Here is a 26,375-nt window from a genome sequence, read left to right on the forward strand (position 1 = left end):
AAATCCACGTTCACACAAATCCGACGATGGAAATGCTACCAAGAATCGTTGAACGATTGACCACAATCCAGGGTACAATTGCAAGATCGGTTTTTGTAGCCAAAATTCTTGGTAACCATTTTTGAACTTGATTTTTATTTCATCGTTTGTTGTCAGTTCTATAAGTTATTCTTCCAGCTGAGGTGACATTGCTATGTTGACATTCTAAAACGGATCCAACACCCAGTCTGATATTTCCAAGTTCAAAATGTCCTGGTATCGTTCGGTGAAGTCAATGTGGAGGTTTTCCAAATGTTGGCAGTAGGCAAACAATTCGTCGTTACTGCATGATACTGATAAATTCGGAAAATTGTGAAACTCACGTTTGCCCAGATTCTTTTTGTGTAGAAACAGTTTAGCTGCGAAAGCAGCAACGACATTTTTTCTTTTAATTAAATTATCGCCTTGCAGTTGGAGATTCATGTCGTTGAACAATTTATACAGGTCTGTCATGTAAGCTATATCATTCTTTGATGTTATGAGCTTGTCTTGAAATTCTGTATCTTTAGTTTCCAAGAAGTCTATAACAGAGTCAAACAGGTTGTAGAATCGAGTCAGACAATTGCGTCTTGATAGCCAACGAACTTCAGTATGAAACAACAAAGTTTCTAGCAACTAATTGTTGTCTATGAATAACGCAATGTACACCAAGGACATCTGGAATTTTATTTTTTAAGTGCGCTATTAAGCCTTTATGGAGCGCCATCCGTAGCAATTGAAATAATATTTTTCAAAGGAATCTCTTTCTCATCGCAAAACTTTTCCAATATATTGTCATGTCGTCATCTTGCTTAGCAGCCGCCGAAAATAGTTTTGCTACACTTGGCTGAGTATTATGCTTCTTCTCTAGGTCTTGAAAATATGCTACATTCTTGTCTCTCTTATCTGGATGCATTTTATTCAAATGATCTTGCAGTCTTGAAGGCTTCATTGCTTCATTCGAAAATGTTTTTAGACATAGACGACACAAAGGCGAGGATGGGTTTGTGGGATTTTCGGTGAATCCAAATTTAATGTATTCCGCACAGTATTGTCGTCTCTTCTTTTTTACTTCCGACATTAAATTTTTATTTTTCCTAGAAATACATTTGTAAAAAAAAGCATCTTTACCCTTTTTTTATTTTCCCCAGAAATACATTTATAAGAAAGGATAAAGATCCTTTTTTAATTTTCCACATAAAAGATTTAAGAAGTTCAAAAGCTCAAAACGTGCGCTACATCAGCTACCTACTCGACGTTATTTCGCTAGTGATAAAATAAATTTTTCAAGAGCTCAAAGCTCGAACCTACCTACCCTACACCACACAAATGATTATATTATGATAGCAAATGCCCACATACAGATTTGGCAATGGCAATAGCAATACGTTTGACAGTTAGTATTCTATAAATTCTATCCTGTCGAGATGCCCCGTTATGAAACGGAGCGACCGATTGACATGATTTTCATTTTTTCTATATTCAATAAAATAGGACACATATATGAACTACACGGAGAGAAATATAAAACCGAGTTTGAGCAATCTTTTAATTCATTTTAGTTGATGTTCACAAGTTGTTGTTGAGAGTCGAGAGCTCATGTAGTCGTTGTCTAAGAGGCCTCCTAGCTAAATAAAATTACAAATAAACCCCCAGGCCTCTACACAACGCCCCCATTTTCTTTCTGGGTCTCTTACCGCCCCCCTTGACACCTGTAGCGCCACAAGGGGGCGTTATCGCCCACTTTGGGAAACACTGGTCTAGATTATTAGCCTTACCACATGAATGTCTATTGAACGGTGTCCAGTAAGAACTCTTACAATTACGGCAAGATGAACTTTGATATGGGCAAGTAAAGGGTGATTTTTTAAGAGCTTGATAACTTTTTTTTTAAAAAAAACGCATAAAATTTGCAAAATCTCATCGGTTCTTTATTTGAAACGTTAGATTGGTTCATGACATTTACTTTTTGAAGATAATTTCATTTAAATGTTGACCGCGGCTGCGTCTTAGGTGGTCCATTCGGAAAGTCCAATTTTGGGCAACTTTTTCGAGCATTTCGGCCGGAATAGCCCGAATTTCTTCGGAAATGTTGTCTTCCAAAGCTGGAATAGTTGCTTGCTTATTTCTGTAGACTTTAGACTTGACGTAGCCCCACAAAAAATAGTCTAAAGGCGTTAAATCGCATGATCTTGGTGGCCAACTTACGGGTCCATTTCTTGAGATGAATTGTTGTCCGAAGTTTTCCCTCAAAATGGCCATAGAATCGCGAGCTGTGTGGCATGTAGCGCCATCTTGTTGAAACCACATGTCAACCAAGTTCAGTTCTTCCATTTTTGGCAACAAAAAGTTTGTTAGCATCGAACGATAGCGATCGCCATTCACCGTAACGTTGCGTCCAACAGCATCTTTGAAAAAATACGGTCCAATGATTCCACCAGCGTACAAACCACACCAAACAGTGCATTTTTCGGGATGCATGGGCAGTTCTTGAACGGCTTCTGGTTGCTCTTCACCCCAAATGCGGCAATTTTGCTTATTTACGTAGCCATTCAACCAGAAATGAGCCTCATCGCTGAACAAAATAAAGCGCGAAACACATTTCGAACCGAACACTGATTTTGGCAATAAAATTCAATGATTTGCAAGCGTTGCTCGTTAGTAAGTCTGTTCATGATGAAATGTCAAAGCATACTGAGCATCTTTCTCTTTGACACCATGTCTGAAATCCCACGTGATCTGTCAAATACTAATGCATGAAAATCCTAACCTCAAAAAAATCACCCGTTAGTTCAGTATCATTCCTGTGTTCTACTCTAGGGCAGAGGGATCTTACAGTCGCTGGTGCTGATCCAGTTGCTAGAATGTATTAGACGATATCTGCCAATTCTAATAAATAGTTAGTTAAAACCTTCCTCATCGTAAATCCTCCGCTGTTCGCCTAATACCGTTTTCGCTTGGCATATTGTAAATGATTCACCAATAACCATCCGCTTCAGAAATATGTAGATTGATTTTGTTGCAATTCAGCGGATGAATACTTCGGCGATTAGATTTCTTGTGTTAAACCACGTGACGCTTTGTTTTTATACCCTTGCACCAGTTGCTACAGAGTATTATAGTTTTGTTCACCTAACGGTTGTACGTATCACCTAAAACTAATCGAGATAGATATAGGGTTATGTATATATAAGTGATGAGGATGTCAAGAAAAGGTGAAATCCGGTTGACTGTCTGTCCGTTCGTCCATGCAAGCTGTAACTTACGTAAATATTGATATATCTCGATGAAATTTGGTATGCGAGTTCCCTAGTACAAACAAAATTTCAAGTTCGTAGATGAGCGTTATCGGACCACTGCCACGCCTACAAATCGCCATTTACCGAAAACATATAAAATGCCATAAGTTAGCACTAAATTAAGATATAAAAGTCATTTTTGGCTTAGGGGATCGCAGTAAGAAGGGGTACCTGTTGGAAAAATTTTTCGAGAAGTGGACGTGGCCTCCTCTAAAACATTTAATGTGCATGTCTCCTAAAAGCGTGATAAATCAATAATTAAATGCGTCAGAGACGTAATAATTTTCTGCGGAGATGGTATAAGAAAGCTTTATGGGAACCGATGTGGATACCGACCGATGGACGTGGCACCGCCCACTTTTTGGTGAAATCTCATGTCTCGGGACTCTACTGACCGATTTCGACAAAATTTAACATTTTTTTCATATTTTTACATCACGTTCCTAAAATTAGCGAAATCGGACAACAACCACGCCTACTTCCCACAAAGCACAATCTGAAATTCCATTTGATTCGTTCAGTTTCCAGTACGCAAATCAAGAAGCAATTAATATAACGGGATGAAACATTGCACAAATAATGCCCTTAGTATATGCCACCTTATGACCAAAAATTGTGCAAATCCAACAAAAACTGTTCACGCCCCTAGGTACCGAATAATTAGACCCCGGTGCCTAAAGTTGACTTTTTCAGAAAATAGCGGTCAATGTCTGAGATATATAACTAAAATTCAGGATATGGTGTGTCTGTATATCGAAAATGGGTTGAATCGGAGCAATACTTCTCTTAGTCCCCATGTATCTAATATAAAGTTAATCGAACTTCCGTGTGACTCTTTACCACATACAAGTATATCGGCCAATATGTGAGTTATCCTAAAGAAAATAAGATAGCGTGTTTTACTTATAGCAATGTATCTCTGTGTCAAAAATAAACAAATTTTAGCGAAAACTTAACTTATATGATTAGTTTTTTAGTATGTGACATGTTAACAGTTTGTGGTATTGGGAAAAATAGATAAAATTTAGTCGATACTACCTCAACTTCCATATACTACATATATAGTTATATATGGTATGTATATGTATTATAAATAAAATTGCTTGGATATCGATCCTCAGGTTGGCGTTTTATATCCTGGAAGTTGCAAAAGTACAAAATGTTCGGTTGCACCCGAACTTAACCCTTCCTTACTTCTTGCTGTATTTAAATGGTTGCAAAAGGTTTTTGGTGCAGTGTTTAGCTCTTGCGCAATCGAAGCAGTGCCTACATGAGGATTGGACTAGACAATTTTGATATATTATATTTATCGAGGTCAAGGTCTTCTGAAGAAATCAAAATTTCATATTTGCCTGTTACCGTATGGACAAACACCATTTGCCTTTATCGGAGAACACCTGAAAATATGGAGTAATTTTCTTTTGTTGGTGTCCCATGTTGGAGGCGTTCTAAAACTATACTCTATGGAACATTCACGAAACTGTCTGAGAAGTGTTTTTTGTGCGAAATTTTTTCGTATTCAGTCACAATTATACAACTAAATTACTATAGCCATATATTGAAAAAGTTTATATAAGTAATTATAATTGAAAAAAAAAAAATATTTCCAAGTGAAATATTCGAACATATTAAAGCCTTTATTTGCATGCTTTAATACTTTAATACTGTTCTTACTTAATGTATTGTAGTTCTATACATACGCGTAATATTTTTGAAAATTTGTGAAATACATTTCAATTTTTTCCCCATTTTTGCTTTTTTGATTTTGGTATTGGAACTTTATTTTCGAGGCATTCCCGCAATAACCGCATGCCTCAACCTGCAGTTTCAGATTTTTGCAACTCATTTCAAAATCCTAATATACCGCTACAAATGTCCCGAAGTCAGCACATTTCATTTATGCCATCATGCCAATATTTTTTACGGTCGCCATCGAAATGCGAAAAATCGAAAAAAATTAAAGCTAGCAACAACAATGGTTTAATAAATAATAAAAAGCGCGCATGTAAATGCAAGGCATACAATTTATGATCAAACAAATGTGAGCAAACAATTCCATTATGCATTCCATGTTTGATTGTCAAAAACCGAACCAATGCAGTACTGTTATAAATTTATGTACATGTGCACATATTTATTTGCCAATAAACTCGGATTGTCGAGCTATAAAAAAGCGGTTCTGTTAGCTATTGTATTAAATGTTTAATTTAATTTGTATTACTCTACCAAATGTTGTACAGTTACATAAATTTCCTGTCAATTAAATCGACTTCGAGCTTACACACATACTATTATATGCATACATGTACATTTCTATTGAGCTGATTTTGCTCATTTTTCGCTTGAATATGCGCTTAGCAAATACTGAACTACAAAAATATTTGTAAAATAATAAATGTTTCAGTTAAACATGAATTTTTAAAACAATTTTAACTGCAAATGCTTGTTGACTTATAGCTGTCATTATTTCCAAATATACACATGTTTTTTGGTAACAGTCTCTTAATGCCTCAATTAATTCATTTTGCAAACGTGCAGTCTTAATGAAACTTGTTTGTTGACAAAGCGACATAATAATGATATCTTAGGGGCTTAATTTTACCTAAAAACTATTCAAACAGATCAGGCGGTTACTTGAGTTAAACCTATTGTTTATACCTTGTATATCAAGTTTACCGCAAAGACCCAGATGAAAACATCGGAGACTCTATAAAATAAAGGGTGATTTTTTAAGAGCTTGATAACTTTTTTAAAAAAAAAAACGCATAAAATTTGCAAAATCTCATCGGTTCTTTATTTGAAACGTTAGATTGGTTCATGACATTTACTTTTTGAAGATAATTTCATTTAAATGTTGACCGCGGCTGCGTCTTAGGTGGTCCATTCGGAAAGTCCAATTTTGGGCAACTTTTCGAGCATTTCGGCCGGAATAGCCCGAATTTCTTCGGAAATGTTGTCTTCCAAAGCTGGAATAGTTGCTGGCTTATTTCTGTAGACTTTAGACTTGACGTAGCCCCACAAAAAATAGTCTAAAGGCGTTAAATCGCATGATCTTGGTGGCCAACTTACGGGTCCATTTCTTGAGATGAATTGTTGTCCGAAGTTTTCCCTCAAAATGGCCATAGAATCGCGAGCTGTGTGGCATGTAGCGCCATCTTGTTGAAACCACATGTCAACCAAGTTCAGTTCTTCCATTTTTGGCAACAAAAAGTTTGTTAGCATCGAACGATAGCGATCGCCATTCACCGTAACGTTGCGTCCAACAGCATCTTTGAAAAAATACGGTCCAATGATTCCACCAGCGTACAAACCACACCAAACAGTGCATTTTTCGGGATGCATGGGCAGTTCTTGAACGGCTTCTGGTTGCTCTTCACCCCAAATGCGGCAATTTTGCTTATTTACGTAGCCATTCAACCAGAAATGAGCCTCATCGCTGAACAAAATTTGTCGATACGTAAAGCGCGAAACACATTTCGAACCGAACACTGATTTTGGTAATAAAATTCAATGATTTGCAAGCGTTGCTCGTTAGTAAGTCTATTCATGATGAAATGTCAAAGCATACTGAGCATCTTTCTCTTTGACACCATGTCTGAAATCCCACGTGATCTGTCAAATACTAATGCATGAAAATCCTAACCTCAAAAAAATCACCCGTTATATACTTCTATATAACAAGTAAAGAAAGGCTAGGTTCGAGTGCAACCGAATATTTTATACTCTTGCAACTTGGAAGAATTAAATCCAGGGAAATACTTTAAGGTGTATAACCAATCATATGGAGTAAAGGCAGTGGGATGTTCGAAAATCCTGATATTAGTTACATAGGGGCTAGGCCCAGTTTTCGCTCAAATTTATTTATTTTAAGCACAAAGATACACTGTTATGAGTAAAATCCGCTCTCTTATTTATAATTCATGTTTTGGCCTATATAGTATGCGGCACAAAGTCCCCCAGGAGTTCGGAAACATTTATATTAAGTATATGGGGGTAAGTTTATGACTACAGACATAACCTTATATGAGAACGATTATCCCTTAATTTCAGTTATATATACATATCTTACATTGACAAATGTAAGTCAAAAGCCAACTATAGGTACCAGGGTCTACATATTCGGTACATAGGGGCTTAGACAGTTTTTATTGGATTTAAACAATTTTTGGTCATTAGGTGGCGCACACTAAAGACATTATTATTGTAATGTTTTATCCCGTGTACTAATTTAATTAAAAAATTATGCTATATGGGAGTAGACGTGGTTGTTGTCCGATTTCGACATAAAAATGTTAGAGGGGATTGGAACGGTGAGTATTAATTTAAGGTTGTCGTCATTAGAGCAACACCTTGCAGCAGAGTTACTCCGTATCCTCCTGACTCGTGCTGGCATTGAGTCTAACACAGGCCCGGAGGAAGTTTTCTGCTGCGTTCTAGAAAGCTCCATCCAAAAACACCACCACCATTGGCATATAGCCAATACTTCACCCCTAGGATCACCCACGGACACCCGCGACAAACTCGTATACTTCAATTCAACTGCAACGGACTCCAGAGTAAGATCGAGGAGATAGTTGCACTTATGAACCGGGGACGCTTATCGATAGCTGCGGTCCAAGAAACCAAGCTAAACAGCATCTCAGACCTTTTGAGTTGTGCTGGCGACAACGATCGCAAGCGAGATAATGGTGGTGGCCTAGCCTTTATATTGCACAACACCATCCGGTATCGCCTAAGCGATAAAGATATCGACCGCAGGGAAACTACCCTAGAATGTCAGGGTATAGCTATCCGGTCAGGCAATGTCGAGCTCGAAATATTTAATATATTCATCCCTCCAGTTACATGTTGCCCTACAGGATATCACCCGAATATATGTGCTCTTCCGTCTGTCCGTGTCAAACGATCATAGGGGACTGGAGCTGGCGGAAGAGATTGACGATTCGACATTCTGCACAATGAATCTCTAAGCCCCACCAAAGCTTAGCACCTGTAATAGCTCGGCCGATATTACCATTGCTAGTGGTGGTCTGATAAATACATCTGCCCATAATTTTATTGATCGAGAAACCTCCTGATTTTATTTCTGTGGACAACCGTGCTTTCGTTAACTTTAACAAAGCTAACTCGGTTTCACACAATTTAATGAGAACACCTTCAACGCTTTACTCATTCCTACGGCCCTATCCGTTGGCAAACGTCGATTCCGCAAGGTGATCGCAGCAGCTACCGCTCGCTTCATTTCGGCTGGAAGATTTGTGGAACTCCGCCCAAATTTCCCGGCCGAAGCAGCCGCTTTAGCTAATAAGCTCGACACATTACGCCATGCCGATCACGGAGATAACTCTCTTTTCCCCTAGAAGTAAAGCCAATCACCAGCATGGATTCCGAAAAGTGCGCAGCACCATCACAGTTCGTGGCCTCAACTAGAACCCACCCTGCGAAAGAACGATCCTCGTAGCATTTGACTTGTCAAAAGCTGTCAATCACACAACGACGCTGCAGGACATCGAAGAAACTACGCTCTCTCCAGGACTCAAGAGGTGAACCATGAACTACCTGTGTGGTCGTCAATCATCCGTACTATTTCGAGGAGAAAAATCTAAACTGAAAAGAATTAAACAGGGGGTTCCGCAGGGTGGTGTCCTCTCCTTGCTACTGTTTAACTTTTAGATCCCGAAACTCCCACAGCCACCAGAGGGAGTTTCCCTAACGTCGTACGCTGATGATTACAACAGGGGGTTCCGCAGGGTGGTGTCCTCTCCTTGCTACTGTTTAACTTTTAGATCCCGAAACTCCCACAGCCACCAGAAGGAGTTTCCCTATCGTCGTACGCTGATGATTACACGATATTGACGTCGGGCAATGAAATCGATGGCAGTGTTCAAAGGTAAACAGCAATCTCTCCGTTTCTTCTCTGAACGGAACCTAACACTTTACCCCACCAAATCCACAGCGACCATATTTACGAACTTGACGAAAGACAATAAACTTGAGATTAATATTGCAGTCGATGGCGTCAAGATTCCGACTGTCAATAATCCTAAGATTTTAGGTGTAACATTTGATAGTCTATGCTACTTCACTTCTCATACGACCACGATTATCGCCAAGGTACAGAGCAGCAACAAAATCCTCAAGTCGCTAGCCGGCAGCACATGGGGTAAAGACAAAGAGACGTTGTTGGCAAGGTACAAGGCAATCGGCAGGCCGTTCCTCAACTACGCCGCAGTGGAACGCAAATGAAGAAGCTACAAACCTGACAAAATACTGTACTCCGGACCACGATAGGATGTTTTTGGATATCTCCCATCGAACATCTACGGAGTGAGACGTTTATGCTCCCAGTTAAGGAGCCTAATGAACTCCTCTCCAAGCAGTTCCTGCTGGGATGTTTTCAAAGAAATCACCCCTGCACTCACCTGCTTGGAGCAGAACCGCCTCCTAGAAATATCAAGAGGTCTTTTCTCAATTACGTCGACGACATCGAATAATACGCCCACCGGACTTCGGGCGCAACTAACTTCCGAAAGGTACTGACCGCCATTCACAGTGAAGCTTTTAACACCTTTACTGACCCTTTTCCAATGAATGGCGTTCTTGGAGCCAAATCACCTCCTATTGCAGGCGAAGAGCTCGAGTTGCCGCTATAAACGCGAGTGACCCTTGCTCGTCTTCGTTCTGGATATTGTAGCAGGTTAAACTCCTGCTTGTCCAGAATAGACCCCAAGACCCAATGAGTCTCCGCATGGCACTGGCCATCTCTTTGCATCCATCTCTTGCATGGGCATTGCTCATTGGCCAAGGCTTCAAACGGAAAATGGGAATATTTTACTTGACTAATTTCAAACATATTTAATTAAAAACACTATCCTGGTATTATTATCTTAAAGTGTAAGAAAGGGCGAAATCGGACCACAACCACGGCTCCTCACCGTATACCGCAATTTTAAAACCCATCTGATTCCTTAAACTTACAGCACACAAATCCAGCACCAATGAAGATATGGGGAAATTTTGTACAAGTTATAAGCTGAGAATAAGCCTTCTCGAAGCTTCGAGTCATCCTATCTAGACCGGTATAATAGAAAACTTTGTCGAAGACAGTTTATATAAACAATGTATATATTATAATTATTTGGAGCCCAAAACACCTCTCGCACAGAGTCCTTCACCTCAGCGCTTTCATTTCGATTTTTCTTATGACTTAAATTTTATATACTTAATCCCGAAATGGGGCAATAAACCGAGTTCCTTACACTACGAGTATAAAGATGATGCCAACAAGCTCTATACAATTTTCCATATAAATATAAATACACCGTTAAAATATTAACAAAGGATATTGCGATTTTCGTTCGCATCAAAGGCATTATTCAAACTGTAGAATATTAATATTTAGAGCTAACAATTAACCCAACTAACTAGTCCATATGGTTGCTATCGTCTGCCTTGGAGCGCTTGAAACTTTTACCCTTTAACTAACTATTTTTACTAGAACTCCGCACTTATGTAACCGAATGCTCGGGGTAAGCAATTATAGTTATGAAAATTTCCTTGGACCCATATGTGTGCGCCCGCACTCGCCTTCGCCAGCCAAAAAGGAGAAAGGAAGACAGAGAAAAGGCTCGTATCCATGCCGAATGCGATAAGGCGGCAACTCAGTGGTTCGCTCCGGGTGTTGTAAAATTAATGGCATTTGCCACTGTAATATGCGGAGCTGCTGAGTATGGCTGTGATGATAATGTTCATGTTGATGTTGATGAAGATGGCAACGCCGCTGCTAACACACACACACACATGAATTTGTGTGTAATTAAGTTAATGTTGTTGGCATGTGTTATGCTCATGCCGCAAAGTTCATTGGGGTTTTTCTCGAGCCACACCGCCCATCAACTGTTGCAAGCCTGTGCCGCCCCTCACAGTAGGACCTCAACTATTCTTGCTCGTGAGTGTATTCGCGTTTGTGCGTGTGTTCACTTATTGTGCATAAAATTAAATGAATTTAATTATGGACGATAAGGTTTTGCTTTTAGTATTTGCTGTTTAATCGCTTTTCACTTGTGGCAAAGTTTTAATTACATACATTTAGTTGCAGATTTATTCATTTTGACTTAACTATTTTGCTTTTGTTAATATAAAAAATTAAACATTTAATGAAGCAGTGTTTTTTATGGGCTCTGTGCTTAACATGTGCAGCACTAAAAGTTTTCAATAATTTTATCAAATTAACTGTACATTGACAATGAGAATACATTTAAATGCGAATTAAAAGCAAAACGTGATTTAAATATTTTTTTAATCACATACTACATCTCACTGTGACGACAACGAGAACGGTTTGGTATGGTTTGTAGGCCTGTAGGATCATCTGAGTCTATGTGGACAATCCCGTATCGCTTCAGGCCTTGGAGCAAATCATCACCTGTGTCATTCGCCAGTTACTTCTCGAAATGCTCGACTAAGTCATCGAAAATTGGATTCAACGGATGGACCATTTGCGACGTAGACGCGGCCATCATTTGGAAAAGATAACCTTAAAAAAATAAATCCCAAATAATGTTCTTTCAAATGAAAATATGTGTTCTCCTCCTTCGAATGATATAAATATTATCCCATTAAATTTGAAGTTTCTGTGTTTTTTCTTTAAAAAGTTAGGAAACCTCGAAATGGATCACCCTTTATTTGCAAGTTCTATTAAAGAAATACAGAGACCATCTCTTCCTGTCAACACATGATTGAATTAAAAAGAGGAAAATTGAGCAACTGCTTACCCTAAACCCATATAACTAATATAAAAGCTTTCGAACTATTGGTTGATTTTATATATTTATGCAGAGCGTGTCTTTTCCGGATTATAAATTGACTTTTGGCAAAAAATTAGTCACTGTTCCCTAAGCCACCATGTATCTAACATATAGTTTTCAAAATTCTAGTTGGTATATCAAAGTAATCTCCTACCTATAAAATGCAAATTTGCCAAAGCTTTTCTAGTTCTCAAAACAAACGGAATACATAAACCGATTCATTTTTATCTCGTCAATCGTCTCAAAACAGAGTTCCCACATTAAACTTTTGAGTTGGCTGAATAGCCAAATGTCACACGAAGCCTAATCAAGCGAAAACGGTGGTTGTAGAACGACATGAGTCAAGTTTATGGCAAAACAAGTAAGGAAGGGCTAAGTTCGGGTGTCACCGAACATTTTATACTCTCGCATGATAAAGTGATAATCGAGATTTCATTATCCGTCATTTACATATTTTTTTAAACGTGATACCTCAGCTCAAATACCGTATTTGTGTAAAGTTTTATTCCGCTATCATCATTGGTTCTTAATGTATATGTATATTATACAGAGAAGGCATCAGATGGAATTCAAAATAGCGTTATATTGGAAGAAGGCGTGGTTGTGAACCGATTTCACCCATATTTTGTATATGTCATCAGAGTGTTAAGAAAATATTATGTACCGAATTTCATTGAAATCGGTGTAGTAGTTCCTGAGATATGGTTTTTGGTCCATAAGTGGGCGACGCCACGCCCATTTTCAATTTTTATTAAAAGCCTGAGTGCAGCTTCCTTCTGCCATTTCTTCCGTAAAATTTTGTGTTTCTGAAGTTTTTTGTTAGTCGGTTAACGCACTTTTAGTGATTTTTAACATAACCTTTGTATGGGAGGTGGGCGTGGTTATTATCCGATTTCTTCAATTTTTGAACTGCATTTGGAAATGTCTGAAGGAAACGACTCTATAGAGTTTGGTTGACATAGCTATAGTAGTTTCCGAGATATGTACAAAAAACTTAGTAAGGGGCGGGGCCACGCCCACTTTTCCAAAAAAATTACGTCAAAATATGCCCCTCCCTAATGCAATCCTTTGTGCCAAATTTCACTTTAATATCTTTATTTATGGCTTAGTTATGACACTTTATAGGATTTCGGTTTCCGCCATTTTGTGGGCGTGGCAGTGGGCCGATTTTGCCCATCTTCGAACTTAACCTTCTTATGGAGCCAAGAAATACGTGTACCAAGTTTCATCATGATATCTCAATTTTTACTCAAGTTACAGCTTGCACGGACAGACGGACGGACAGACGGACGGACGGACGGACAGACAGACATCCGGATTTCAACTCTACTCGTCACCCTGATCACTTTGGTATATATAACCCTATATCTGACTCTTTTAGTTTTAGGACTTACAAACAACCGTTATGTGAACAAAACTATAATACTCTCTTTAGCAACTTTGTTGCGAGAGTATAAAAATATACAAAGAACCAATACAGTATGACATAGAGTATTAACGTGATTTTGGTGTGAATCGAGACTTGACACATTTGAGATGCAATAGAATTTTCTAAATGATTTTGGCTGAGCCAAATGATTCGTCTTCTCTTGTTCGTTTTTCGAATTTCTCCGAAGACTTCAGGCAAACAAATGGTGGTGTACTGCTCAGAATTGACCGTCCTACGTTGCTCAAGCGAAACAGTCGCCACATGACCAGTTTTGCCGAAGAAACAGGCGACCATTTGTTTCGAAGTGGTTTCGTAGGTCGATTGCTGTTTTGTTTCGGGCTCATACGCATAGATCCATGATTCGTCACCTGTGACGATCTTATAAACGTCTTTTGAAGCACCGCGATCGTATTTTTTCAGCATTTCTTTACACCAATCCACACGAGCCTTTTTTTGAGCGATTGTCAAATTGTGCGGGATCCAACAAGAACAAACCTTTTTAACGGCCAGGTGTTCATGCAATATCGAATGTATGCTGGTGGGAGAAATGCATAGGCATGCCTCTGTCTGAAGATGTAACATACCTCTTGCACTATCAGTTCACGTACGGCATCGATGTTTTCTGGCACAACGGCTGTTTATGGACGACCTTCACGGTATTCGTCTTTGAGCGAGCGTCGGCCACGATTGAATTCGTTGTACCAGTTTTTCACAGTGCTATAGGATGGTGCTTCATAGCCACACAAAGATTTTAGTTCATCGATGCACTCTTGTCGTGATAATCCACGTCGAAAGTTGTGAAAAATGATCGCACGAAAATGTTCACGAGTTAATTCCATTTTTTGGCCGAGATGAATTTTTTAATTCCCTGTAATTAAAACAATTCACGATTAAATGACGAAACGTTTTGAGTGATGTTATGCTAAAAAATGTCAAACTTTCCAATGGAAATGTCAGATTGCACCTGGCAACACTTAGTGTTGCCTAGGCCAGAAATATATATATAGCAGCCCTCGTATTATTGTGTGAAAGAAATCGGTCTACACCTTGGTCTGGCCAGCATACCTCTCTTATAAAGACTTCCGCTATTCTAGTTTAAGATAAAGTTTTGCCAGCACCACAAAATTTCTCTATTTACCTCTTTGATTCTTGCAAACATATGTACATATATCAGATATTTATTTTCCAAATTTTTTAACGCTCTATTCTTCGCTAACTTAGTTTTTCCCTCCAAAGTTGTTTTATAACTCACTGCTCTACCAATTCAAATAATCATAATGATCAATAATCCTCACTTCGCATCAATATGAACTGAGAAATGATGAATGCGTCAATGTATTTACAGAAGCTTTAAACGTTTATAAACCGTTATGCACATAAAGAACTCTGGTTATGTTCTTCTTTATTTACAAAAATATGTAGACCCATTGTTTAACAACAAAAACATTTACAATGACAATAGTAGCAACAAGCGAAAGTGCACAATAACTGTCGATGTTAATAGTCAATGAAAATTCGCTGAAAGAGAGAGAGAGTGAGCAGAAAACCCATGACTAATCGAAATTCGTCATATCATCCACAAACTTGTATTTACAAGGGTCACGAAGCATTATACTTGTATGGATGCTGGCATGTTTTCTCGATTACTCCAGACACTTAATTGCGTTATTGTTATGTATTTTTAAATTAAAATACATGAAACTGAAAATTATAATCATTTAAAAATACATGATGTTCCTTGTGAATGAAAGAGATTTAGACACCAAAAATTTATCACCAAATATTACCCTCCTCAAATCCGTAACTGCATCCTCTTCATATCAAGCAGACACCTGTCACGTTCCGATGGAATTGGGCTTAGCCGATCTATAATTGTATACCCCTCTTGGAAGTATAAGTACTGCCGGCATGGGTTTACGGACGCAATGCAAGCTACATTAACAAAGGCTCTGGAGGATATCCTCGATATCCGGGCAATACACATTAAAGTGAAGTATGATGCAATGCTTGCGGCCAGCCGGCTCATTATTTTAGGCCTTTGGAGCCAGACTCGTCAGTATGGACATGGTATCATACTCGAACTTGCTAATGAACTCGGGCTAAATTGGCAATGATTCATGAGGAGGAAACAGAACGTTTTAATTTCTCAGTAGAAAAGAATAGTTTTGTAGCCGACAGTTCCAGCAGGAGCGAACTTATTCTATAGCAATCCATACGCAGAGGTTAGCTTCAAACTGAATGGCAACAATTCAGTTCTTCAGGGCCAAATTTTTTGGCATAACAGAAGTTGTCAAGGGAATTTATGATCTCACCTGTTAGTTCATAAACCTTCTAGTGTACAGGCAAGCGGCAATCCGTAGTGCCAATACTCAGTGAGTAATTCGGTTAATATCATCCTGGTAAACAGTCATATTGGAATAAAAAAAAACTAAAAGGTAGATGAAGTGGCCCACTCGGGGAAAGACTCCAATAAGCTGCTCTTTCAAGAGTTGTTGGAAGCAATAGAATCTAGAAGAACAGCTCATGTCTTAAAACACTAGCAAGAACATACCACACATTTTCTTTGGGATAGTGTTGATGGTGGACAAACCAAAGCAACTTTGTACCTACCAACTGGGCACCTAGCCTTAAGATCCCACCTTCACAAAATTGAAAAAAAATGGATTCCGCGTAATGCAGAGGATGCGCGGAGGATGATGAGATGATGATGGGACAATGGATCATTGTCTTTATTACGAATGCCCAGCATTTAGACGGATGAGAAGGGATATATAATATATGCTGACTATAGCACTTTTTGGCCTCCCTGTAATTACCTAGTATTTAGTTAAAATATTCATTGCTCGAAGCGAGAAATTCAGGAATTTAGATTACAGTGTACATAGGGCTGAGTAAGCGTTATTCAGTTCACATAACCAAATTGGCTAGAAATTGCTTAAGGTAGTAGTCTGGTTCAGACAGAAGTTTGAAATATTTCGGGAGTTATAACGAGTACCCTAGAGCGCCTCGGAGTCCAACTTTTAAGGTCGACCGAACTATAAACACGTTTTTCTCAAAACATTGCTTTTCTGGTCGGACCGAGTCCTAACTTTTTTTCTACTGAACCGATTGCTTTCAAATTTGAACAGGCTATTTTACATACTTATAGTTCTCGTTGGTACTAACGACAATTTTTTTCACTCCTAACTTTTTATTTTACAACCCCTTCTTTGCTAAAATAAAAGGACTTTTTTTTCAAAGTCCGCCATTTTGTTATTTACCCTTGAAATTTAACTTCAGTAGTTTCGACCAGAATAATCAAGAATATTTGATTTCAGATAACTTCAAGAGCCAAAATCACCCGGGCCGCCCACGTACATTTTTTTTTTTGATGTTCCAACTTCAAGTGACAATAATAATAGTAATAAAGTATTAAATTTTTTCAAATAATTTTTTTTTTTTATATTTTCAATATGTAAATAAAAACACTCTAAATATTCAAGATAATTCATTTTTATTTGCCTACAAAAAACCACCCTCCAAAGAAGTGCTGAAAATAGGCATAAGACAGACTACCTTAAAGTTACTCCAAATGCCATTCTAAAGTAACAAAAAGGTCTACATTGTAATCAGTTATATTTCTCTACACATCTTTTCTCACTAACCCAGAAATTGATAAGCGTTTGACTTGGTTCACAATCCAAAAGTCATTTGGCTATCCAATCATCCTCGTTGTTAATGTCGGATGCAAATATTAACTTCGCAACTGCCAACTCCGCCGGTTTAAGTGCGCGAGCAGCACTCTTTATTATGACAAAAATTTTAAATACTGCAGAAAGATAAAGAATTAAAAACTATTACAATTGTTTTATTATTACTTTTTCGCTTTATTTTAAACAACTGCGCTCGCAGCGTGACGGCGCCCAACTGATGCACCAACCAAAGCAACAACAATCATTTTTTTATTGCCAGTAAAATGAACGAAACGCTCGGAAAGCTCATGAAATTGAATGGAGTGTAGAGAAGAGAGAAGAAGGCGGCGGGGGATTTGGTATTAAATGGAATTGATAAATGGTATAAAAGTCGGCAATGATGCGCATAAGTAACACACACACACACGCATGCATACGAGAAACACATACGCACAATTTTCCTTACACAGCCATGCAAGCATTCGATTATGGTAATGGGAAATGTATATTTGCAGTTCGTACGTAATTCGTTTAAAATCAATACACTCAGATAAAGTTTACAATTAAAGTGCGCAGTATCAATCAAACTTAATCCGATTTTCATGAAACCGCCGTAGCACATACATAAGTACATACATATATGTGTACCCTGCGGAAAATGCTGCGACTAATGTTGAAAGAGAGTACAACCGATTACTCTTTAAACTCATTCCTTTCGGATGGAGTCGGGTACGACATTATGAGAAACTCGAAGCATTTAAACTTATTTCTGATTAAGTTTGATAAATTCTATCTAGCTTTGCCCAGCCACATTATGGATGATTGGGCGAAAGGATTGAAAATGAACGTTCGTCGAAAATTCAGAGGATGAGTCCAAAAAAGATGGGTTTGTTCAGCGGTGTAGCTCACCTCTGATTGAATAGATTCGTTAATAAACATTCGCATTTGGAGTGATGATATTTCCATATGTCTTCAAAAAAAAGAAGACGCCTTTACGTTACAGTGGATCGGGAATGCTATAGAGCCCATCATTTACGACTTTTTTGTACCTGAATTGGAGCATGTTGATGTGGACGACTTTTGTTCCTAAGAAGACGACTCGCATCATGGGCTTGCAGTATGGCCTCCATGGTCGTGCGATTTAAAACTGCTGTAAATTTTCTGTGATGTTATGTGAATACGATTGTCTGAGTGCATAAGCGCGAAACAATTGACTCCTTAGCAGATTGGACAAATTGCTAATATTATTTTAAGCTGTGCGTCTTAGTGATATCTGAGAGACCCATAGATTTTAATCAGCTCGGTCCTTTTCAAAACGGTTTTTATGAGGCGATTTCTACAGGCAACCAAACAAATTTTGTTGCTTCCCTAGTGCCAATCGCTATTAAAAAACTCAAACGTTAGTCAAAAGTTTGGAGCGAACCTCCACATGGGTTAGCGACTACACCAAAGTAACCGATGCACATACATACATAAAAGTATAACATATACAAATATACATTCTTATATATAAGCATATCATTTGTTATATAAAACAAGAAGATTTAACCCAACAAACAAAGCAGCGAAAAAGTAAGAAGGTTACAAAAAGGAGAAAAATGTGATCGGGTAGAACGTTATGTTAGTTCTTTCTTGCCATGTTGTTTGATATAAAAAATCTTCAGGTCGAATCGTAATAACGTAATAATGAAAAATCATTTGTGAAGATCTTTATCTGAATTTTAATCGGTAAGTTTGTATGGCAGCTGAATGGTAGTGGTACAGTATCGGCGAATCCGACAAATGAACAGAGAAATAAGAAAAAGGTCGTGGCAGTTTTTTTCTTCTTCTTCTTTACTGTCATTTCGCTAAGCCTCGTATATCTCGTACAGCTCATCGCTCTCTCGACTGCGGTACTTGCCGTTGCCAATGCGCAAAGGACCATAAATCTTACGAAAATCTTTCTCTCGAACACACTGAAGGTCCATTCGTGAGATGTTTTCATTATCCCTTCCTCCACACCATGCAGCGGGTTGCGATTGTTTAGGGACTTGTAGAGTTTGCTCTTTGATTCTACGTTAGATTTTAAGGCTAATATTGTCTTTGGTGTTGAGGCTGTTTCCAAAATACGACTTCGAAGTTATGACTGTCAACAATGAAGTTCGAGCCAAGTCATGAATGCGATTACTGTTTGTTTGATGACTGGAGATATTTCGTCTTGTGCTTCGGTTCCTTATTCAGTCAGGAGGAAACAGATCCACCGGTGCGGTTGTTAAGGCCAATGATATCAATATCATCGGCGCACACCAGCAGCTGTACACTGTTGTAGAAGATTGTATCTTCTCTATTTACCTCTGAAACTCCAATTACTTTCTCTACAATATATTGAAGAAGTCAATAAACCCTGCTCCTAACGGATCTGTTAGTGTTTCTCAACACCAGCTTACACAGCTTAATTAGCTTTGCGGGGAAACCAAGTTCAGACATATTTTTTTTTCGTGCTGTCGAAGGCGGCCTTAAAATCGTTGAAGAGGTGTTGTGTATCGATCTTCCTTTCACGGGTCTTTTCCAAGATTTGGCAAAAATCTGGACGATTGTAGTTTCTTCAGGTTTAAAGCCACACTGATAAGGTCCAAACAGAAAAATTTACACAGCACGATCGATTGAACCTTATTTGCGATATTAAGGAGGCTTATCCTACTGTTGGGTCGCCCTTTTTGTGAGAAGCTGATGCTAAGGACTGTCCCGTAAAAAATTGACCCTTTTATTCCTTAAGATTGTGACGTACTTGTTCATGGCATTAGTCTCAATGGGGACTTGTTTTTTTCTATATAATCTGACGATTAACAAAATGTATAACACTTGGTGTCAACACTTCAAACTATTAAGATGTCTAGCAATCAAGAAAAAGTGCGCGAATTGGTTTTGTCCACTTACCTGGAAAATCTAGAATTAAAATATTCAGTTATAGCTAAAAAAAACTGGAGCATCAGGAAGTACTGTCAAAAGGGTTGTTTCGAATTACAAAAAGTGTGTACCTACTATACGAAAGAAAGGTTCGGGTAGAAAATCAGGTGCAGAAGGAAATTTGGCAAAAAGAGTGAAGGAAGTTTTTAAGCAGAATCCCAACACTTCAATACGAGATGTTGCTGTTAAAGCAGGTACCTCTAAAAGTACTGTGCAACGGATAAAGAGTGATAGTAAGCTAAAGACCTATAGAGTTCAAAGAGTCCCAGACCGTTCCGATGAAAAGCAATTGGTTGCTCAAAAACGAGCTCGAAATTTATATGAAGGATACCTAACAAAATTTGACTGTTGCGTCATGGACGACGAAACCTACGTTAAGGCAGAAATCCACCTAATTGCCCAGAGCTTCGACCTATTGAGAGATATTGGGCTCTAATGAAATCAAATCTCCGGAAGAGTAAAGGTACTGCAAAAAATTTACAAGATTTTGGAAATAAGTGGCGAAGGTCGTACGGTACTATCGATGAAAACACTGTGCAAAACATAATGAAGGGCCTTAAGAAAAAAGTAAGAAATTTTTACAGAAAAGAAATATTTGTTAAATGTTACTTATAATTTGTAATCCCTATGGTAATCATTAATAAAAAATAAAACAAGACTTTGAAAAAATTGTTTGGTTTTCTTGTTGTTAATGAAAAACGAAGGGTCAATTTTTTACGGGGCAGTCCTTATATCTTCTTGTCAGATCATGCCAAAAGTGGAGGACCTTAAGGTCTGATAACACCAAAAGTCTTCTGACCAATTGACGTGAAATGAAAAAGCATCACCCAATTCATTCCAAAATACATATTTTTGGGGCTTCCGTTCACAACAATATTTTCTGAGCATCCGCTAAATAAGGAAATTCCATTTCATAAAGTTTTATAGAATCACTGTGATGTTTACTTCTGCGTACTTTTTTCAAGATTAGGTCTAACTGCAAAACGTATGCTATCGATTATTTCCTTTCCATAGAAGCGGTACATTTTTTTTTGCATTTTCGGTAAAAGGCATAAGTTCGAGCCTGATCAAGCAGCAAAAATATTTCTGAAGTAATTTTGAGGAGTGCTGCCAACCCTAGGCCGATAAATATCCAGGTCCGCATATCCGGATAAAATATTTCGATACTAGATTGTTGAGGGAAGCTCCAAGATCCATTTGTTTACATCTTGACTTTTCATTTAAGTGAAAAATTTGTCGAGTCTAACGAACGATAACCAACCATATCTGTAAGGACGAAGAGGGAGAAATTTCTATAAATAACTGATCCCAATTCGTGTCAGCTCTATGAACGGTCATTTAAAAGTTCCTCAGACAAAAGAATATTTACTCCTCAGCATGTAAGGGGGACTGGGTATAATGCCAACATTCATTTCCTAACTTACTTATAGAAGCCTTCGCAATTCGCCAATGAAAAGCTCGTTCCTGCATAAAAGCACTCTCGGCGAAAATGCATGTGCAACAAGCGACGGCACCGCCACGTTCGCCACTTACAGTTCAACAACTGCCGTTGAGAATTTCGGCAGCAGATGGCAAACGACGGCAATGAGCAATATCGTGCACACATGAAAATTCAATTAACCACAAAATCTTTCAGGAAATTAAGGAAACTGATTTTTCAGTCAATTCGGCATTCACCGTTACGGTCGACTGAAATGATATTTGTCGCCATAAGCTGCGCTGCAATGCCGCTGCACCACCAGCAGCGAATATGCAGTCAAATGAAAAAGGTGGCAACGTTGCAAAATTTAAATCAATTTCCGTTTTCAATGCAACGGTACATCGACGTGTGTGTGTGCATATTCTGCATACAGGCAACTGATTTACATACTTATGTATATAAATATACGTAAACAGCAACAAAGTGTTTATATTGCGGCGCGTACAACAAAAACAAAAAAATTATCACCATCAGCGCACACATAAACATTTAGCGGAATCCTTTAAATTGCAGTTAATGATTGTTTTCACTACATATAATTACCATACATTTTGATGCGACCTTAACACGTCGACTAGCAACCGTTATCTGTTGTTGCATGCGTCATAAATACTCTTGACTACACACACAGCACATATACACACATACTTATGCAAATCCCGCCTTGCTTAATATGTGACCAACACACGCACCCATACATATGTAAAGCGCGCTGCAGGTAGGCTCATAAATGTTTGAATGCAGCTCCCTGTCGCGCACTCATTTTCTGCCGGCGCTTTAAGTCCTGGATTTGGTTGCTGACATTTAATGCCAGTTTGCCGGGCAATGCGCATTCTGCGGCCGCGCATTCGTTCACTCTGGCCAGAACGGAAAATGGCCGGTGATTTTTGTTGGTGCGCCAGAAGATTTGCATAAGCGATCACTGCGCTACACAAACAAAGGAGACAACGCAATCGCATTAATAAATAAACAGTAAAGCTACAAAAGGCTGACGATGTCAGAGACAACAGCTTCGGAGCTGACGCTGTTTGCAGAATATTGCATACATTTTTTATAAAATAACAAAAGCTGGCTTAAATTTTCAGTGAATTTAAGAAATAAAAAATTTGTTACAATATACTCTGTCCTCGAATGCAGCTTCTTTCTATTAAGGACATCTAATAATTATTGTTTGTAGTGTACGAGTATTGCTCTACATAAGGCACACATATTTTGAGGGTAATCGGCAAACCTTGTTAGAGTGAAAAGTCATTACCTTGTATCTTTACAAGATAGTTGTTGCTGACGTTATATCTATCGATGGAAAATCGGTAAGTGAAAAGTGTTTTGCGTGAAGCCTACGTTCATCACGATCCAATTAACGCATCTTTAAGTGAAATAATTTCAATTTTATCAATAACTTGATTTTAATTGAAAACATTACATTGACCGAGATGAAACGTTAACGTCGAATGCACCAAAGCTGCGAATACCCTTTACAAATAAAGCAGTCTTTTTTTTCGGGGGGGAATCTTCAAAGATATCGTCATTTTTCCGGACGATATGCACGATTCGTATTGGCCGCATGCCCAAGCAGGACTTGCGACACAATACGCCTACGTACTAAACCCTGAACTCCGTCGTCTTTGCTTGTATTTGGCCCACGGAACTGCCGATAGGCATTACATCGTGGGACCAAGCTTAGCCATTCGGCTCTTCATTCACACACTTTCGCCTCTAATTCCGATTCATCCTTTTGTTGTGGCTGCGTTGCCACTCTCACACCCACGCTCTCATTTTGCTCCAGACCTCCTTCGATTCGATCATGTAATCCACTATATTCTCCAGAGTCACGCGATCGTTTATCACACCCTCTATTTCTTGTCTTCCCTTTTCATATTTTGGGCAGGAAAAGAAGATATGTAATGCATTTTCATTGCTGTTGCTGCAGAAGGAGCAATTTGTTTCGTCGTCATGTCCGTATTTGTATTGATATTCTCTATAACATCCATGACCTGTTAAAAACTGGGTAAGGTAAAAATCAGTTTCCCCGTGTTTCCGTTCTATCCATGGTTGTATGCTTCTAATAAGCCTGTGCATCCATCTCCCCGTAGTTGCTTCGTCCCATCGTTTCTGCCATTCGTTTAGGCTCCTTTGTCTTTCCTGCTTCCGCTCTTCATTCGTTAAGCGATCGCCAGTGCTTTTCGTTTTGTCGAATACCCGCTTTATTTCCATGGCCATTATGTCTGGTGGCATGAGGCCTGATATGACTCCAGCCGCCTGGTGTGATACAGTGCGGTAGGCACATGCAACTCTGATTGCATTCAGCCGTACTATCGATTTCGCCTTTTCTTCTTGGATATCGGCCAGTCCCGGTTGTTCTTTTTCGAGATGTTTGGTTTGGTTCTCCAAGCGGTTTGTTTGGTTTTTGTATTAGCACCAAACGTTGCATTTTCCAAATTTTTGGAAATAAGCCCTCTCGCAAGCACTTTGCGAACAGTCTTGTGAACGGCTCAGTCCTGTGTTTAATGGCTATCTTTAGGGCCTTGTTAGGTATGCCGTCCAGCCCTGATGCCTTGTTATTGGCGAAGCTTTTTCCTCTAAAATCTCTTTGTCAGTGACTGGTGTAGGTATTGTTCCGGTTTCTTTTAAACGATATTCCTCTGACGGTTGCGCGGGAAAGAGGGTTTCTACTACAGTCTTTAGTAGTTTGGGACAGGTTGGGGCTTGGCCTTTGTGGCCCCGGACTTTTGTCATCACTATCCTGTTAGCATCACCTCATGGATTTTCGTCAAGTTTATTGCACAGCTCTTTGAAGCAGGAGACCTTTCTTCTTTTGATAGTTTTTTTGAGGTCATTTCGCTTCCTCTTAAAGCATTCCGGTAGCACTACGTAATTCGTCGATTGTCGCCTTCTTTGGCATAGACGCCTTGCTTTGTGACATTCGCTTCGTAGGACTTCAATTTCGTCATTCCACCAGTATACAGATTTTCTGTGCGTGCCTTGTCTTTTCCTGCATATAGCGGCGTCACATGCCTTGCTGATGTGTCGTATTAATTGTTCCGCCTGTTGCTTCGTTTCCGCAGCAGCGTTGTTCGGGTTGCTATCTAATATCAGCTTGAATACCTCTTCATCAAGGGTGTCGACTTTCCAGCCTCTGGTTTGGGCTTTCCTTGATGGACAGAATTCTTTTACCGTCGTGGGGTTGTCTATTTCTATCAAGAGGGCCAGATGGTCACTGTGCGTGTATAAGTCGCTTACCTGCCAGTTAATCTTCCACACCAGGGAGCTACTGGCAAAAGTTATGTCAATTACGGAACCGCGTCCGTTCTTTTCGAAGGTGTTCTTCTTGCCAGTATTTAACAGCACAATGTCAAGCGTTGAGAACGCCTTTAGGAGCGCATCTCCTCTCCTATTTGTGTGGGTGCTGCCCCATTCTATTTCCCACGCATTGAAGTCTCCTGCCACAATGTTCCTTGTTGTATTTGCGATGTCTCGTACCAGATTATCTAGAATTCTTTCGTATTCATTTTGTTGGACACTCGGTGGGATGTAGCAGCTGTAAAAGTTTATGCCACAGATTTTTGCACATGTGTAGTAGGCTTGTCCTGATAATGGCTTGCTTTGAAATGGCTTAGTATTGCTATGTCCACATTTTGCTCAATCACCGTTTGCGTAAGTAACTCTTGCGCTGCCTCGCAGTGGTTGAGGTTAAGTTGCAAGACTCTCATGTTTTCGCTTTTTTGCACGCTTCAATGTACATATGACATTTTTTGCTACCAATTTGGTGGTCTGTGCTCTCTCGGCCATTTTTTTTACACGCGTCGCAGGATGGTTTTTTATCGCATGCCTTCGCAAAGTGCCCCTTTTCTCCACATTTAAGGCAGCACTGACTTCTGTCAGCTGGGTTGCTACAACTTTTCGCTTGGTGTCCGTATTCCAAGCACCTATAGCACTTCTTAAGGGCCGGTCTCTCCCTGATCCGCCAAACAACCCATCCTATTTTTATTTTCCTCGCGTCAAGTTGGAATATCGCCTGGTGAGCAGAGAGACTTAGCACGGCTGTTTGCGTGCCCGCATATGCCGCTCTGATGCTTTTTACTGATGCTTTATCAATGTTGTTTAGCTCCTTTATTTGTGCACGTATAGCATTGCAGATGTCGTCTTCAGAGGTTATTTCTGTGCGTTCAGTTTGTATGGCAGCTATTATAATGTTTCAATCTGAACAATACCTTCATAGACATTAATCCATATTTCCACATTTTGCGAAGATACTTTGTTAAATAAAATAGTTTTCCATACAAAACCTTGTTTTTGTTGAGTCAGTTTTTATGATGAATATATCGTCACCTGAAATGCAAAATAACGTATCATCAAAAAAATCGAAATTGAGTGTCTTATTGATTACGCTTCACTACTTCAAATTATATACATAATATTACATATGTTCAACATTTTCTGGTTCTGCGAACATATATATACCAGTCTTAACCAATATTAATATTTTGTTTCACTCAGGTTCGATTTTATTTCGTGTTCAATTCATGCCACTGTAAATTTCTGAAAATGTTGTTACGTTATTTTGCATTTCAGGTGACGATATGCAATAATTGAATGAAATCAGTGGTTTAAGCAAATGAGCATATTCTTGTAGACAAAAGAATAATTTCAAATCGTTAACTCAAAAACTGAGAAACTACACATGGCTAAATCGACTCAGCTCATTGTGCTGATCTTTTATTTATA

This window comes from Bactrocera dorsalis, chromosome 1 (genome assembly GCF_023373825.1).
Source record: "Bactrocera dorsalis isolate Fly_Bdor chromosome 1, ASM2337382v1, whole genome shotgun sequence".
Lineage (NCBI taxonomy): Eukaryota > Metazoa > Arthropoda > Insecta > Diptera > Tephritidae > Bactrocera > Bactrocera dorsalis.